The 19,169-nt window shown below is 40.1% G+C and overlaps 1 protein-coding gene across 1 annotated transcript in view; it reads right to left on the bottom strand.

Annotated features, from left to right (window-relative positions):
- Window positions 1–7,668, bottom strand: part of BBOX1 (gamma-butyrobetaine hydroxylase 1) — a 40,647-nt gene extending 32,979 nt beyond the window's left edge. The window contains exon 1 of the mRNA XM_053945337.1: window positions 7,617–7,668. The gene's annotated coding sequence lies outside the window, so the exon portion shown is untranslated. The remainder of the gene's footprint in view (window positions 1–7,616) is intronic.
- Window positions 7,669–19,169: the final 11,501 nt, after the last annotated feature.

The following is a 19,169-nucleotide window of genomic DNA, read 5'->3' as shown; positions in this document are numbered from 1 at the left end:
CAGTTTTACCACCTTTATAAGGATGGTATTTTCTGAATTATACGTAATCTTATATATTAAGATCAGGCAGGAGTTCCTGAATAAAAGCTAGATCCTGACACATTTATACTGATTATTCATCAAATTTCCTCTCCTCACTAATCTTCTAAAAGTCTTTGCTTGCAAATTTAGAGGGGGAGCCTACCTGTTTAGGCTAACCAAACGCATGTAGTTTTATTAAACATGTCTCCACAGAGGATTAGCCTTCCTGCCTGAGGTAAAACTCAAATATATGTAATAGTATCCTCTGTGCAGATAAAAGAAAGATGAGATGGAAAATGTAAAAAAAATCATATGATTTAACTAGTTTAATTTCCTCTCAGCCATATCTTTCCAACTGTAGCGTAAAAAGAATAACCTTCCTCATGCTTCTATAGTAAAATTCACTTGTACTCACAGATCTGTTTTTTAAGAGTTGAAAAATGTCTTTTTTGTATCCTAACACATTCACTCAGTTTTTTATTTAGTTGTTTTTAACAGTGTATTAAACTTAAAACTAGTCAGACGTTGTATGTGAGCAGCATAAACCCAGACATATGGTTTCAATTCAAATATACCAAATTCTCTGTGTTAAAAAAAAAAAAAAAACAAACCACAAAAAACCAACATTCCCTTTAACAAACATTTTTATAAAATTCTACTTGAAAAAGCAGGTGAAGGAATTACTTACAGTCAGCTGTATATTTATTTTTGTGCAGCCATGGCTGACTATTCCACAGGTTTTTAATGACTCAGTGCACACAGAGCGCTCATTCAGCAGCCTGAACAGTGTGTTATTCTCCCATGCTTGAGGCTGGAACAGAATGTCAATATGGAATTTATACGTCCTACTACAATTTATGACTTTTATTTGGAATGGCATGGCTTAGGAATTGGCGTTCAAGGTTATTTCCTTGTGGCTTTGCAGATCCTTCAATGGATGCTGGTGAAATTTGCCTCTGCAGCTCGACCTGGAGCCCCAGCGTGGCTGTTTGCTCTGACTCTGAACCACAGTGTATGGTGTGCTTCTCAAAGCTGCAGGAACATGACCTGCCTGACATTTATGGTCAAGAAGCAAAGACCTATGGTTGGCTTTAAAGTTTGGGGGCTAGTTTAGGCTTAGGAAATATTACAGCTCCTCCAGCTTGGTTGCCTTGGATGAGAAAGCCCCACTGGGTGTCACTCACGGCCTCTGAACATCATATTTGGTCTCACATATCAGTTTGTTCAGGTTCTTTAATCCCACTGTGGTTTATGTTCCCAGAGATTGTGCGAGCTGTGCAAGCTTTCCCTAGGCAGTGTCTGTTCTGGGTGCTGAAAAGTCTGAGGCAGCAGTGCTGGAGTACCTTGACAAATTTGGAAGGGTTTCCCACAGGATTAGATAGGTGATGCGTGATAGGTGAGTGTCAATATGCAAAAGGATCTCCCAAACCCACAGAAGCACACAGAAAAGCAGATTCCCTCTAGTAACAGAATAAATGCTTCTGTTTCACAGTAAGCAGTTTTGGAGGCATTTAAACAATTCCCTATTCAGAGTCCTAAGAAGGTTCAGCAAAACCAAAGCAATGCTGTGATAACTATTTGAAATTAAAATTAAGAGGGCATATTCAAAAAAAAGAAGTATCAGGAAGGCAGGACAGGACAGCCCATCCTCTCCAAAGGAATAGCCCAGAGTAAACCTCTGTGGGTTAGATGGCTGCAACATGTGCTATCACACTGTGGAGTTTGGGTTGGAGGGGACCTTTAAAGGTCATTTAGCCCAGCCTCCCTGCATGGAATAGTGACCCACATTGCAACAGTTTATGGAGAACTGTTGCCCATGTCATGGATTCACATTGGAGAAGTTTGTGGATGACTGTTTCCTGTGAGAGACAACACCACAGAGCATTTTCTACCATCCACGGGTCAGCGCAGAGGTAAAGTGCTGGCCATTTCTTTTGTTCAGCAATATCCAAAACCAGCTGTACAGCTTTCAGATCTGCAACCTGACTTGGTCCACCTTGTCCCTCAAAAGCTTCTGTCACTCGCTGCATAGGTCACCACATAGAAGTTTTCTATTTCTTATGTATTCCTACAGTGTGTCAGGAACCACAAGTGAAGAGAGTGCATCACTATTCGTACTCTGGTAGCTGATTACATGATGGGGCCACCCCAGCACATGTCACCTTTTCTTCTTCCTCTGATAACAACATTCCAAAATTTTCACCTTCAGGCCAGTTTGTGATGAATTCCAAGTTCCCTGGGCAACTGGGGTCTCCAATTCAAACTTGCTTTGTGATCAGCACGACTCACTTACTCCACGTATCGTCAGTGGCACGATGTGTGGAAGGGACTTTCTTGGATTTTTTTTCCAGAACATTTGAGTTTGATTATTTTGCTTTGTTTGCTTGTTCTGGGGTTTTTTTTTTCAGGAAACTACTACTTACTTTATCTTGTTTAAACTTTAGTTCAAACTATTGTATTTCCTCAAATGATTATTTTCTTACATTTCTTACATCCAATCAATGTTTTGAATTACTGTACCACAGCTTCAGGCTCATGTGACCAGATGTGCAGGATCAGGCATAAGCACATAAGAACATTTTTTCTCAAACATTCTGAATGACAGTTGCAACTGGAAAGTTGTGATTGGACAAGAGGTTCCCCCCGCAGAGTAGGGGCAGCACTGTGCTGATCCAACTTTTTTTCTGCCTTGAGGCTTATGCTTATTGCACCTGCATCAACTCTCCCCATGCCAAGTCAGTTCCTGGAGGGCTTGAAATGGCTGGTGTGGACCAAATAGCATGAAAAATCCAGTTTTCATGAGAAGCATGCAGCAGGTTAACTATAAAAGGAAGTAGATCAGTCCCCCTCTGTTTTAACTCCCTTTCTCTTGGTCTCACTACCCCAAATCTGGACCACCCATGCAGCAGGACCAACACAAGATCTAAGACCTAGTGATCTTCTTTCTTCTCTTTCTCTCTCTTCTGCATTTATTTCTCTCCTGTTTTGCTTTGTCTTGGAAAAGTGTGGCTATCATATTATACCCATGATTCTATACAGAAGTTTGCGGGAGTTGGGATCTTGTTGAAATGTGTTGTAAAAATTAAGGGCTTGTGAGCCAAGGCTTTTGAGACTAAGTAGTGGGCTAGCTGCCAGATTTAAAACAATTCTACAGTAAAACAGAGGATTCCCTGACACATGGACTGGTGTGTTTGTTCAACCTGACAAGAATTTATAATGAACACCATGCCCCCTATCAAGCGGGTCATGACACCAGGAAATAAAGCTGTAGCTCTCTAGCTGCATAATAAAATTCCCCTATAGATATACAAGGTTATGGTAACACTAGTATTTCCTTTCCTTTTTTCCTTGCAGTTATTGTCATACCTATATTTGACCAGCTCTAGTAGATGCTGGCAATTTTACTGTGCCAGTGCTGCTGGGATAGGAAGTAGGGATAAACAGAAGGAGTAAAGACTGGACTACTTGCCATACTCTTCATATCAGGGAAAAAAAAAAAAAAAAAGACCTCTAGGCAACATAATCCTGTGTTTCAATCATCAATGACAAAGGACAGAGCTTCAGTAAACATTCAGCACAAACCAAATGAACAAAAAGTATCAGGTGGAGGTCATTTCATTCTTCTAAAAGCACTGAGGAATGCTCATGTTCAGTTTTCCCAGCCTGCCTTTTAGTGGTGGTAGCTTCCACTAGTCAGGGATTCCGGAGCATTTTTGCTTCTAGGGTCAGCTGTTTCAGGGACATAAACTCAGTTTTGCCCCAAGATTTGGTATGCAGCGTTTGAAATGCAGAGGATAGCGTGAGTCTGCCGAGTATCAGAAGGCTCAGAGAGCCTTCAAATATGTAAGTCCCCAAACACTTATTTTTCCTTAGGCTTAACAAATTCTAGCAATTTTGGTGTGTGCAGATTCCTTGATCTTGTTCAGGCCACCAATGAGCAACCCCATCTCCTATAGGGCTTTGGCTCTCTGGGCAGGGCAGTGCAGGTCAGCATCATAGCAACCCATATTCACAGAAGAGGTTTGTAGCTGTGAGTCTCAGGGCAAAAAAATGGCATTATGTGGTGTAGCTGGAAGATGGGATTAAAAAAAAAAAACCTTCTACTTCAGCAGTTTGCACCTGAATACCTTTCATCTTTATGCAGCACAACTCAAAACTGGTTCCAGACAAACACCCTGACACAAAACTTCTCATCTCAGTGAAATTGTGTGCTTTGACAGTGCACATATACAATCAAATACATCTTTTTATCAGCAAGATAACCCTGCTAGTACTACTTTGTGCTTCCTGCCATATTTTGCAGGAAATGTTTAGTCTCTTCCTATCTGTTTATGGAAAGAGAACAGGAATTTCCACAGAAAAAAAGAACAGCAAACTGGGAAAAGGCTCTTTGTCAGCACTATGATAATAATAGTGCTTGCCATTTCACTCAGCAATAAATAACAACCCATTTGTTTCTTAAAAACAAAAGGCAGCAAGAATACACCCTTAGCCAAAACCATCCCAGGCAGAAAGGCCAAATTTCCATAACTGCAAGACCACATTAATTCTATGTCTAAAGAGTCCTCAGCATTTGCAGAAAGCAAACATCTTTTTCAGAGTGTTACTTTTATGTAAATGATGGTCACTATACCACAAAAGTTAGGGCAGGCAAAACTTTCTCATTATTTTTACCATCAAAATGCCCAAGCACTGGCAAAACAATTCGATTTAACTTTGCCACAAGCACAGGATGTACTGAATACTTGCTCACAATGTCAGCAGACTCTTTCTTTGCCACAAACGTTAGGTACAAACCCACAAAGGTTGAAACCTAATGACATTTGGCAAACAGATGTAACACACATATCAAGCTTTGGGACTTTTAAATATGCCCATGTTTCTATTGATACCTTTTCAGGATTCATAGTAGCAACAGCACACAAGGGTGAGAAATAAAGAGATGCCACCTGACACTGGCTCCGTGCCTTCAGCACGATGGGTGTCCCTCAACAGATAAAAACAGGCAATGGAGCCACATATACATCTCATAAAACACAAGAATTCTTCCACGCTTGGGGTATCAAACACATCACAAGTATTACCCATTTGCAATAGTCAAAAGGACACATTTCACATGAAGAAACATGCTACAAAAACAAAAGAGGGGGAATCCAATAGGCATGCTCCCTCAAGAGCAGCTTGACAAAGCAACCTATGTTTTGCATTTTTTAATCTCTCCAGTAGAGATGACTTAACTGTACATAAAAGGCTTCTGGGTCAGACCGCTGATGAAGAAGAAGCTCACCCAGAAGTTACATACAAGGATGTCACAGTGGTCAGTGGAAAGGTCCAGTTCCACTGTGAGCTCAGGGAAGAGGCTATGGGTGTGTTTCTTTACCTACAGGACCATATTGGCTTCCAGCGAGATACATCAAACGCAGCCAAGGACAACAATGAACCTCTTTGTCTTTCTACTGCTGTGCTGCCATCAAATGGTAGAAGGGAGAATCTGCAGGGCCCACATCATCCAACCTCTGCTGTTTCAGCCCTTGACCTGGCGGGATCCAGTGCCTCCCCTCAGCACCAATGGAACAAAATGGGCAGGAGGAACTTGGCTTCCTCCCCTGGGTCAGGATATTCTAGATACATAGAGTATTAACACTATTTTTGTTACTGATTTACTGCCTATGTGCTTAACATGGAATCAAACAAATGCCTCTTTACCTTGTGCTAACTTTTCTGCGCAATTGCATTTAATATATGCACGCTCATACAATGCAAGGAAATTGACTGCTACTACATTGCCAGTCATTCTGTCTGCCTCCAACAAACCTGTGGATGTCACTCCACCTCATTTCCCAAAATGTCATTTTACACCCATCTCCAATATAAAGCGTTTGGAACGGACATCATGTATAGGACAGCGGCCACAACAGCAGTTCTTACAGTACACGAGGGTAAATGACTGGGGACCACATGGTATCTTTAAACAAAGCGGGACCAATGCAACCATTCTCCCATCCCAAAAGGCAAACCACAGTATTGTTTGGCGTGATGGTGGGATGGCCGGATCATTAATTCAATATTATTGAGGTAATAATCAGTCCCGTGTGCACTAACAGTTATGGAAAATGTTGTTACCTGCTTTGGGCAACAGGATACACCAAGTAAAATTAGATAACAATGCTACAATTGCTACTTCAACACTGCAAAAGGAACAGTTACTAATGACTTGTACTGCACACCTGTATGTTTTTGCTTTAGCTAATGATTTCTCGGTATAATATAGAAATGGTTTGGTTTTTTTATCTGCTGATTCTTTTGTTTTCAACTCCTGTATAACCTATGGAGATATGTATAACTAGTCTGTCCTTCTTCCATTTAAAAAAAGATTTGAAATTTGGGCACCTGTAAATCTGACTCGGTCTTGGGAAGGACAGGATGGTCTCTTGCAACTGGCTTAACTAGTCCAAGAAGAAATCCAAACGAGTAAGAAATGAGTTTGCATATTTCTGGGTTGGTTAATCTTTGCTATTATTTATGCTGCAGTAATATTAACCACAGTCTCTGTGGCTGTCACTGCCTTAACTCATTCCATTCAAACTGCTCATAAAACAGTTACAAACACAAGAAAACACTGATAAAGAAATAACGAACAGATTAGATGCCTTGGAAAATGCTCTTATACAGGTAGGCAAGAGAGTTGAGGCCCAAAAAACTCATCTATCCCTGCACTGTGATTGGGAACATATCCATAATTCCTTATGTGTCACTCCCCTTCCATGGAATGACACAGAACAGAATTGGGATGCAGTTAAAAACCACCTCCAAGGGGCCTTTGATAAAGCCTTAGAACAGAATATACAGTCCCTTCACACTCAATTAGAAGATCAACTCAGAACTTTACAAACTCTGCAGGAACAAAAGGTGTTGATAGATCTGAAAAATGATCTCTCTTGGCTAAATCCGAAAAATTGGTTTTCTGGGATAAATTTACAAGTTTGGGTTTTCATTGGACTGAGCTGTCTAGCAATAATATTCTTTTTAATCTTCTGTCTTGTCCTTTTAAACAAAATTAGAGCTGTTAAAAGCACGCAAAAACAAGTAATGGTTACCTTAGCCTTAACTATGACTCCTTTAAAAAGAAAAGGGGGACATGAAAGGAAACAGCAAAGCCTGGCACTGCAGAAAATTCCTGGGAAGCACGAGAGAAAGTAGATTACACGCTATCTGAGAACAGGAAAGGCATCCTGTTTCTTCTAAGCCTGCAAACCTTGAGGAAACTAACAACCTGTCAGGCTAATGGATTTATTACAGGCCCGCAGCCAGGTTGTGCGCGAAGGACTGCACAAAGATTCTCGCGCTAAGCGTGTATGTACTGTCTTACCGCTGCAATAAACTGATTCATTTTGCTCTCAGCTTGTGAGTCTCGTTTTCATACGCTACAATCTATAAATGTTCTTTCCAACCCAAGCCATTCTATGATGTAACTGGAATTCAAGTAAAGAATAAAATAAAGAATAACAATGTGCTATAATAGATTCAGAATTCAAACACAAATGTTTGAAACAGCAACAGAATCAGGCAAAAATAATTAAAAAAAAAATTTGAACCTGAAATGCTTTATTGGAGTGCCTCATCTTCAACATGTTTTCACTGAACCCAAGACAGGGATTTGTGGCTCCTCAGAAGAGCAGTTTCCCAAAGCTATGGCAGCTATTCCCAGGTGAGGTCCAGACACTACAAACAAACGTTACTCATTAGCAACAGGTTTAAGAATGACTACTCCACTGAGCATGTGGAAGAGCCACTTTGCTAAAAAAAGTGTTTAACTTAGTTTGATCTAACTCAAGGTAGACTTTGAGGGAAATATAAATTCCTGGAGGCCTGAAACCTGGCTTCTCAGGGACCTTCAGAAGGGAATTTTGGATCCCTGAGAATAGTCCTTGGCTGCTGTGGTGGCTGATGTGTGTAATCCTTTCCATTACCTGACTGCATGCCTGCTTTTGCAGGATAAAGCTGTCAAAGAATGACACCTCAAAATGTCTTATGAAGAATTTCACAGGAAATACTTTTTTATTAAATCCTCAATCATAGTAAGAAACTATCTAAGTTTACTAATAGATCACCCTTCAAAGGTAAACTGGTTTTTACTCAGTTCCCAGAATTAATGGAACATTCTTATCCCTTGTTTAGGTCTACTGTGATATTCCATAAAACACCTGGAACATTCTGCTTATAAATTTCTGATATTTCCAATTTCTGATTGGTCATTTTTCCTTTGTTAATTTTCTTAATGCAACCAGTGGAGGCTAAAAGAAAAGAGTCCTTTATCTTAAAGCATGTAAAAATTAAAGTGTCACCTTAAACTAACAGCCAGGTCAATTCATTCAACTATCAAGTATTTTTACATCTCTACAATAAGACTGCTGCACTGTATTTAGTTCTTTGATTAACACTATAAATCTTAGAATCACAGAATGGTTTGGTTTGGAAGGGACCATAAAGATCATCTAGTTCCAACTGCCCTGTCATGGGCATGACAACTTCCACTAGACCAGAGACCCGTCCAATCTGGCCTTGAACACTTCCAGGGATGTGGCAGCCACAGCTTCTCTGGGCAACTTGTTCCAGTGGGTCACCATCCTCACAGTAAAAAATTTCCTCCCAATATCTAACGAGTTAGAGAAAATGCAATACAAAGATATTGTGGATTACAAAGACATCTTTTGGTGCCAGTAATGACTATTTGACAATCCCAAATATGTTACAGTAATGACTGTTAGTTACCATCAAAGCAATGTACAGACCAGGGGTAAAAATAATGAAAAAAAAAAGTTACAAAAATTGCAGTCAGCATTGCTGAGGGGGGATGAAAATGGAGGATGCAGCAGGGTGGAAAGTTACAGACATGGTTATAACAATATTTAAAATTCCAGGGAGAAATTGCTGTTGCTACTCCCAGGACGGAATGTGGTCAGCATGCCCAACTTCCCCCACACAGTACATGATGAGGGGGCCTAAGTGGAGAGTGGAGGGTGAGTGAAGTGGAAACACCAAGGTCAGGCTCTGCTGAAGTCCTTGCAAAAGGGGATTCTAGGTGATACCTGGTACCTGATAAGCCATATAGCACCTGTCAAATAAGGGAGGAAAAAGCTTTCTTGCTGTTGAACCAGCAGCCATGGTGAGGTCACAGACACCCATTCCCAAAGGTTACCTCAGACGCAATACAGACGTCACCCACCTCCAAAGCACGACCACCCTGCACGGAACATGATATACAACAGGTCAGTCATGCTCCACTGAAACACAAAAATTAATATAAAAGTAAGTTTAAAATGTGGAGAAGATAGGGAAGACTCAATTGATGCTTCTGGCATCAGTCGACAGGCAGAACATATGTACTCCACCACAGGACCTCTGTGGGCTAAGAACTGCAGTCCGTGTGCAGATCACTTAGGTTTTTTTAGTGATTAGAGCTTGTTAGTATTTTGCTTTGTATAGATTTTTTTTTAGCCAGATACTATCACCTTCAATCTTCAAACCTTAAACATTTTCTGTTATATTAATAAGGAGTGTTCCATAAATTGTTAGTCCTTCAAGGGGGCTACCAGTTGCCAGCAGTAACTTGACTTGACTGCAGAGACCCGGGAGGGGGTGTCTCTTACCCTGAATCTTCCCTGAGGCACCACAAACCAATTAAAGGTGTAGAGACTTGGAAGGAGGTCTTTCTGTCTCCATGTGACCCTGAACTGCCCTCCAACCCACCAGACTTTTTAGTGAAGGGCCCCCAAAACTGGACTCTACCAGACTTGGTTGTGCACAAGGGTCTCCGCTGACCCAAGACACTGACAGACTAAGCAAACACAAAGGGTTTGAGAAAATCTCCTCTTGCACATGACAAGAGCTTTGAATTTACATGACACAGTTCATGCAAATGTTATAATAACTTCCCAGAAAACAAAAGAATAGCCAAGATTTAAATAGTGAATTGGAACAAAAAAGATTGCTAAGAAGAGCTCATCCTTTAGAAATAGCCAAAAAAATGTAGCTCACATATTACTGTTTTCTTCAAAGGTAGGCCTAATAATTCAGTTTTGAGCTAGGTCTTTATTGACTCAATTAGCTAGACTGACATATGGCTTTAATACTTCAAAGTACATTGATGAATTTCTGATATAAAGAACCCCTTATTTTGTTGTGATTTATTAATTGTCTACAAAGACAAAATATACATCACTGAAGTGCATCATCTGCTCCCCCTTTCTTCTAAGATGATGCAGTTCAGATTTTGCAAAATCTATTTATGTGACACCTAGTAAGTTAAGTGACTACTAACTTAAAACTGTGTGAAGAAACATATGTTAAAACTGTTTCCTTTTACTCTGCATTTTTGTTCAGTATGAAAAGGGGAGAAAGAATACACTTTCATTGTCCAGAAAGCAGATGAAATTCTCATTAATTCCTCCTCCTTATATTTTAAGCTAAGTTAGACATTTCAACTGACCTAAATCCTGAAATTCAAACGCAATGAAATTCTCAAAAGAGTGGATTTTTAATGATCGTGACAAGCCCCTTGCATGCACTAAACAGAGCTGGAAAAATGCAGGATCTAAACTAACTTACAAGTTACACATTGAGATTTTATAATCTGTTATTGTAAGAAAATACTTATTAAAGGTTTTAGGGGAAAAGTCTTACCTCTGAAGTAATCAGCAAGCATTATATAATCCAAGATAACTCTCTCCTTCCAGAAACACTTAAGTGTTGCTAAGGTCGAACACCAGGTGCTTCTATTGTAATAAAATACAAATATCCATCTTCAACAAGGTAACTTCTTACAGAGCTGTTCTTGGAACCAACATAATTGAACATTTTCATTAGTGATTTTGCCACAGAGAGCCAGAGGATATTAACTAAATATGATGGTGCCCTAAAGCAAGAAGACATAATTATTATAAAGAGGATAAAGAAGAATTTACAACTTGCAAATAGAATCAGGATAAAATTTGGCAAAAATATGTGCACTGGAACTAAGAGCATGAATTTCTGTCCTGAGCTTGGAACTCAGCAAATTAAAAGCAGAAGAGGAGAAAAATCTTTGGATATTAATTGATCACAGGATAACTAAACCACTCTGTTACTGCTGTGGAAGAATCTGAATGGAGTCCACTCTATTTCAACCAAGATATTTGGGACAGAAATACATTAGTGTGATTGTATTAGTTGGACTAATGTACTTTGCAGTGTGTTAGCAGAAATTTCCTGTTAGAGCAAGATAATTTCAAATTTAAAAAAAAAAAAAAAGGCCACCATAAAACCAGAAATATCTGTGTTATGACAGAGACTGGAAGACATTGCATTAAGGCTACTAAAATAAAGCCTGAGAAGCAATAGAGTTACTTTCTATAAATACACTATGAGCTCATAAGAACATATGAGAACAATTTAAGCTAAATGACTATATATGTGCACATACATACAGCGAATAGACATAAACTGGAGGGAAATGAGCCATCAAAGAAAAAGAGCTCTTGAATATCCTTCCAGTATATCACCGCAGGCCATGGACTGATACAACTCAGAAATTAAGTTTGAGCAAATCGTGGAAGCAACTGTGCGCAGTGGCTGACCCTCAGAACACGGTGCTGCTTTCTGTGAGCAACAGGGCTCATGGATGGCTACCGAGGCCAGGTGTTTGCTGAGCTCATTTTGATGAGTAGAAAAAAGCCCAGGAACTAACCAGCACAATTCAACAACTCTTGATGACTCATGGTGGGTGCTCATCAGGGGAGCAGTTGTACCAGGGCACGTGGAAAAACCAGTGCTGAGCAGCGGATGAATGGCAGTGGTTAAATTGCTGAATGCTGTGTGTGCTGGGTGGGATACTGCCACACTGACTGGCACATGCAGGAGGGGCAGGAGGAGACTGCAGGGGGAGGTGAATTACGGCTGGCTGGAAAACTGACCAGAAAAGGATATCTGCCAGTTGTGCACGTTTTATTTTCCAACTACTTAACTTGAAGACCTGGACTTAATCTTGAAAATTCATGCACTTGAAAAACCAACTCTAACATTTCTTGCACCGAGCACTTCAAAACACTGTCTAAGTTAGGTTCTCAGACCTCAATTGACTTAAGTCTTCAACTGAAAACAGTCAGCATCTTCTATGAAAAACCATCAGACAAATGTTTCATTTCCAGCTGAGCAAACATTTCATTTAAGGATGCTACACTAAGGACTAAAGATTCACACTATTTCAGGCATTTCCCTAGTAAAACACTATCTGTATTCCTTAAGTGTACGTTGTTACTTGGCCAACTTTTTAGGAAAACCTTCTCAGCCTCAGCATACATTGTCACAACTGAAGTATCTACATCACATATATACAATGTCTAATTTAATTGATGCCAGTTCTTACTTTCAGTATCAGTACAGGGAGATAAGTCACTTCTTTTCAGAAAAATCCTGTTGTAGGTGGAGCTTTTTGCTTTTTAAATATAGATAAATACTGGAGGAATCTGCTTCTCTGCTGCTTTCTGAAAGATCATGCCATGCCTTATACATACATACCTACTTCCATCTTTTTTTTTTCTCCTTGCATATTCATTGTCCACTCAAAACAGGCATTACTGTAGTTCTTTCCAAACTTCAGGTCAGAAATTATTTGGTACATCCATTATGGTGGTTAGTAAACCCTCTTAATTAAAATGTCATGTAGACAAGTAAACAGTTATATTTCTATTTGTGGAGGGCAGCTTAGCTGGAAAATGGCCAAACAGAAACACCTGCTCCACTGTATTTTACAGTGACAGAAGTAATTTTTCAAAGAGCATGTTGTTTTTTTGAAAGGTGGATGCATACCTGTGAGAGGTTTTGTGTTTGCAGTGCAGCTGGAGCGAAGTCCAGGGCAGGTCCTGGTGCACATCCAGAGACACTGGCCAGCGCTGGGGGAAAGCTTTTGAAAGGTGTGAGTGTGATTACAAAGATATAATAGAAAATGTTTTATGTGTTTAGAAGATGTTGCAGCTGAGTAGTTGGCTGTGCATCCCTCGCTGGGTGCCAGGTCCCAGAGCTGAAAGGAGCAGCTTGCGGGACTCAGCTGGGGAGGGCACACAATGGCTGTTGAAATAATTTAATTGACACACAAAAAGTGCTGCCTGGGAAAGAAGGAAATAACAAGGGAGGCTTCGAGAAGAGGAGATGCAGCAGTGAGCAGCATCACCACTGATGGCAAGAGGTGAGACCCTGAAGGAATGTCTGAGTATCACACACGTGTATTCTTTGTTGTGCCTGCATGCTGAGGGCAGGGGGAGATGGATTGACCTAGGAGGCGGCACATGGATGGGACCTGGAAAAGTTGTAAACTTCCTGAATAGCTATCTTGTAATGCAGCTAAAGCTGGCACAACTCCCATCTGCAGTCGTTGCACACTGGCAGCTGACCAAGCCGTTTCAGCCTTACTGTCCATAAAAAGTCCTCCGACCATATTCAAACGCAAGTCTGCTTCTGACTGTCCAGGTAAGTGTTCTTCTGGGTGAACACAGACCATGGAAAGACCTTTCAGGAGTTTTGAGAAGATTTAGTAGCAATCACTCTCTTGTCCATGTCGTCACCTGAGCAGTTTTTTCCTTGGCTATATCTTTAGACCTCTTGAAATCTGTACTCTGCTTGGGACTGAGCACATAGGTCAAAAAGCACTTGTGCCCTATCTGCATTTGACCAGACTATCCACAATCACCAAAAGGGATACAACTAGGGAAGTTAAACCCAAATCTCAGAAATGTAGTGATAATATATAATGATTTTATATATATAATATAGCACTATATGGTATTATATATTACATAAAACCCATCTCAATATCAGTTCCCCAATTTCTCGTGCCTTCCAAAAATTACAGTAGCTGTAGACAGAGTTCCTTATCTTTCCCAAAAATGACTGAACAATCCTACATTGCGCCTTTTCTACTCTTTTTCTCCTCGGGAAAAAAAACCCTGTCCTTGGTTAAAATTATGAAATAAATTACATTTTTTTAAAATTTGGCCTTGTGTGCTAATAATTAGGAATTTGGATTCTCTTTTGATAAAGTTTGGTTGCAGCAATGAAAATGTAGGACTGCAACAATTAACCCTTGGCTGCAAGTTACATTCTGTAATAAAACATGGACTGATTTTGCCCCTCTGGTAGGCTTAATTAATTGATTGTTTAAAAAAACCACATAATTATAACTAAAATTGAAAGTAAGCTTTACCAATAAATTCAACTGGCTGAATTCCTTTGGTTGCTCCATTTGAACATCTAGTTAACACAGCTGGTTAGAAACTCCTCTATGCCTACTTGTGCAAATGTGGTTTTAGCTAATTTCTAGTTTGCATGATTTTAGTGGAAGCAAGTTAACCGATGGTGTCTAGACTTTCTTTCCCACATGACTCCAGTATGGATGGTTTTGACCAGCACTATCCCAGCCTGTGTAATTTATACATGTGTAGTATATTTTCTCTGCATGCGGGCCAAGTTCCTGTGTAGATGGATCTCTGCCAAAGAATTTTTCCAGTCCTTGTTTGATCACTCAAGCCATGATTCTAATACCAGTTCACTTCTTACTACAATCTGACTTGAACTAAGCACAAATTTGTTAAAAACTATCCACTGAAAGTATAACAAAATCATCTTTCTTTTTATTGTTCTGGTTTTATGCTTTCGTTGGTATTTTCAGTTTGCAATTAAATGTAATTTGTCAAGCTATTTCTCAGTGCTAGAAGAAGAAATCTTTTCTATTTCTTAGTTTCCTGTTGATTTCTTGCAATGGCTGTTGAAATAATTTAATCAAACCTGAATATATGGAATGTGAGATGGCAATTTGTTTCAGGCAATTCTGCACAGACAGTTTTAAATATATTGCCCAAAACAAACAGATTTAAAAGATTCTTTAAAATTTGCATTTAAAATAAAATATGAACGATAATGCAAGTCTAAACTCTAATGTCAGCTCACCTGTAGATTTTGCCCATTTTGGAGAAAAAGTATTAAACTGACTGACTTTTTGAAAAGCAACAGAACTACTACTACTGGATTTGCTTTAGCCTGAGATTTTTTTGTGCTTTGTTTTCACCTTGGGCCCTCTTAAACAGTGTGGAAAACAATGTTCAATGACCAAAATACACAAAAATATAAAAAATATGTTTGAAAAGGACATCAAATTACTTCAGCCTTAGGGCTTAGTTTTATTATATTTTTCAGTTTTTTATTCAGAGGGACATATTGCATTTAATTGGCTGAGTTGTGACCCTTGGAAGCAGGATTTAAGTCCTGTTGGTACCTAACTTTTTAGGATCCTCCTGTAACTCCCATAGTACCGGAATCAGTAGCTCAAATTGAAGCTCATTTTCATGGGTTCTAACACTTGTTGTTAATAGAGCAATTGAAGCAGTTACAACTTGATGTTTCACCCACAAGAAAAGGAGAAAGGCAACTTACATGATGCTAAAATCACGGTCCAGGGCAGTGACTGCTCGAGTCATTAGGCAAAGAGCGAGAGGCGATGTCTATCTGAAGATATATATTTACTGAGATTCCTTTCCCCATCTCCAGAGCCAAGCACTGCATTCCAATCCTAATGTGCTTTACTGCCTTTTATCAACCCTTTTTGCCAAATCTCTGAAGCTCCTCTGGGGTTTCTTGAGTGGCTCAGGATGATGAGATACAGCACATGTCTTTCCTGTGAGATTTCTGCTGTCTTTTGACAGGCTCAGGAGTTCTGAGCCCTACTAACCCTTTTTTGCTCACTGTGTCCTACAATCCTTTCAGCCTCTGTAAAGGACCAGACATAAACATGTTTTGTGTCAAACGTTATGACTGTTATGACAGGAAAGGTGTGACTGGAGAAGAGGGTCCCAGGAAGTGGGGCAGACCTGTTCTGAATCAACATCCTGCTCCACCTTGGGACTCCTGCTCAGTCCACCTGTCCCTCTACTTGGCTTCCTGGAGAAAGGCTCAAAGGGGCTGTCTGCTCATGAGCAAACAAAACAGCAGGAAAAATCTAGTTTGTATCCGAGGTATGCACCAAGGTAACTGTAAAAGGAAGTGGATCAGGCCCCCTTGTGCTCTTTTTCTTCTCCTCTTTCACTCTTATTATTTACCCCAGCTCTGGACATCCATGTGGTAGAACCAATGCAGTATCTAAGGACTGGTGATATTCTTCTCTTTCTCTCTCTTCTGTCTTTATTTCTGTCCTTCCTTTCTTTGCCTGTGGAAAGAACAGCTATCATATTCTACCCCAGACTCCATACTGAAGTTTGTTGCTAGAGTGAGGAGCTTGTGGAAGTGTGTTGTGGTTTGTTCCAGTACCTTTGAAAAGCAGTGTTGTGGCTTAAGCTAGCACCTTTGAGAAATAGTCTAGTGCAGCTTCTTAGCCAGCAACTTCGAACTGAAAGATTTGAGAGCTTATTAAAGTGTACAGTAAAAATTAAGGGCATATTAGCCACTGCTTTTAAGAAGTGTTAAAATTTAAGGGCTTGTTAACCAATGCCTTATGTTTCTCAATAGTGGTCTCATTGCTGAATCTAAGGCAACTGTATAATAAAAGCATAAGCGTTCTTTGACGTATAATCTTTGCTCAGCATGAGCAGGACGTAGAACGAACATCATGCCCCATACCAGTGGGTCATGACAGCTTCCAAAGCAGCCCTTCTGCAGCATGTGGGATTTCATTAAGCTCTCAAACAGCTATTTCCTATTTCATGATCCTCCTGACACCAATATCAGCAGCATCGAGTGGTCCTGGAACAGGCTTTTCCAGGAAAACAGGATTCATTTCATTAGCCATTAGCCATCCTCATTTGAGATTCAGGGTGGCATGTGAAAAATCCATGTCACTAAGAAGGCTACAGAGCTGCTGCCATGGTTTAGAGAACTTGTTCTTTACAGATATTTATTTTCCAACCTATTGTACTGCTGGCGCAGTTTTCCAGCCTTACAAAGCCTAGGTATCAATCATCTCCTCCTCAAATCTGCTTTTCAGGATACACACTCTGCTCTTGGGATTCAGAAAGAGCCACCTGCATCTCGATGTCTGAGAATGCTACGTACTTATATATATGTACATGTACATATACACATACGCAGTTATACGCCTATATATATAATGCACAACATCATCCTGTTGCCACCCCTAAATAGAAGATATTCTGATAGCTCACAATTACTTCATTAAAAAACACAAATGATATAATTTGTATTTATAATCACAAACATCTTGCTTCACAGCAGAATTACAAGCCACATTTTTCATGATATGACACATGAAGGACGAGCCATATGTCTGCAAAACAAGGCATGTAAGTTGCTATGTAGAAGCAGAATCTTTGATTTTAAATAAAATTCACAGGAACTCTTGTGTACTTAATTATTCCTAGCCTTTCCTACTTGGAAGCAAAATACACTGGTGTCAGATTCAGTCACAGCTCAAGATAACATGATTCAGATTAGTTCACTGTGGTTACATTAGTGTGGACACTTTTTGAAATCTCAAGACAAAAGCTTGTAGTACAGATAAACCCCACCGTACTGCTGTGTGGCATGCAGGAACAGAGCTCTTTCTCTGCTGCAGCCACCCACCCTCCAGCAACTTCTCCCTTTCTAGAGGGATCCATGCAATTTCCCCATTCAGGTGAAAGTTTATCCCTCTTGGCAAGCCATAAAGCCTTCCTCCTCTGCGGCAGTGAAGGTAGTTTGAAACAAGAGGATCCTTTATTTTCCTTTGTTTCAGTGATAATATATTCCTTCGGCACAAGAGGAAGGCAGTTTCCCTGTGGCCCCACTAGCACACAGCTTGTCCCATTGGCTGCACTCAGAGACAGAAGGAGATTTCTTCCCTCTTGATGCAGCACCAGCTAAACACAAGGGCTGCACTATTAGCAAATTTCTCTTTTCCACAGATCCTCTTTTACTGTTAAGTCTTCCCTGGGGTCTTACCAAGGACCATTCTGGAGTTACCAGTTTTTTGATTAAAAGGATAAAAATTGTATTCATAGAGACAACAGATATTCATATAAACACAGACTCCCAGATATCTTTGGATGTCATAGAAAGATATCTTTCTATGACAGATTTCCAGATACCTTTGGATGTCATAGAAAATGGATTTCCTTCCTTTCTTGACCTTCCTCTAAACTTGAAAATAGTTTCCAGAAATAAGGAAGTTTTTGGTTATTCTACAAACTTGTAAGATACTATCACCAAAGTAAAAGGAACAAAGACTCTACTTCAGAAAATGTAAGATTGTATTTTTATGCGTGGCCCACAGAGTCTTAAATTTGTGTTAGCCTTTAGAAAGGATTTATCACTCATGCTGATGGAACAGCCTCAGAGCCTGGATGCACAGAAATCTCAATGCCCATTGCAAATGTACCTCCTATTAAAATTAGTTTCACTTGTGAATTCTTGTTCTGAAACAAGTTAATTGCACACAAACTGTGAAAACTTGCAGCCCAGGATAAAACTGAGTCTCAAGCACCAAAGTGGTTAAATTGCACTGAGAGTGCCAGTGATCCAGTTTAGCGATCAGCCAGAAGCAAAGAAGTGAGGCTTTAATCCTGGTCTCAACCTGTTGTCCTTCAGTGGACAGACCAGTGCCAGAACAGGCAGGAGCGTCTGTAAGAAAACAGTGACAGCCTCAGAGCTGTCACACAAATGAGGTCAGCCCTGGCCTCGGGGACAAGACTGTCCCCTCTCCAGCTCTTTCCAAGGGAGGGGAGAACCACTCCTCCTCAACAGCCCACCTCCTCAAATCTGCCCCTCCTTTCTCTCAAGATAGAAGGACACCAAAAGCGAGAACCACTGGGGTACTTCTGTTGTATTCCATACAATAATGTAGGGGGATGCCACTTGATGGTAGAAGAAGTTATTATCATATTAAACCTCAGTGCAAGCAACTAGCCATCCATCAGGATGGTACAGCTTCACAGCAGATTAAAGCACACTAGTTGCTTTGCTATTTAAGCCTCACGTTTATAATAGCCTTATTACAGGCTGAATTCCCAGGAGTGTCAACTATTCCACCTGGAAAGAGAAGATTAGTATTTTGCAGGTGGTTTTCATGCTCATTTCTAATAGGATATAGCTTTAAAAATAAAAGGCATCTTTCTGTGTGTGATTCCAAAGTA

Source organism: Vidua chalybeata, chromosome 6, assembly GCF_026979565.1.
Source record: "Vidua chalybeata isolate OUT-0048 chromosome 6, bVidCha1 merged haplotype, whole genome shotgun sequence".
NCBI lineage: Eukaryota > Metazoa > Chordata > Aves > Passeriformes > Viduidae > Vidua > Vidua chalybeata.
The sequence above is the reverse complement of the archived record's forward strand: the minus strand, read 5'-3'. Positions and strand labels throughout refer to the sequence as shown.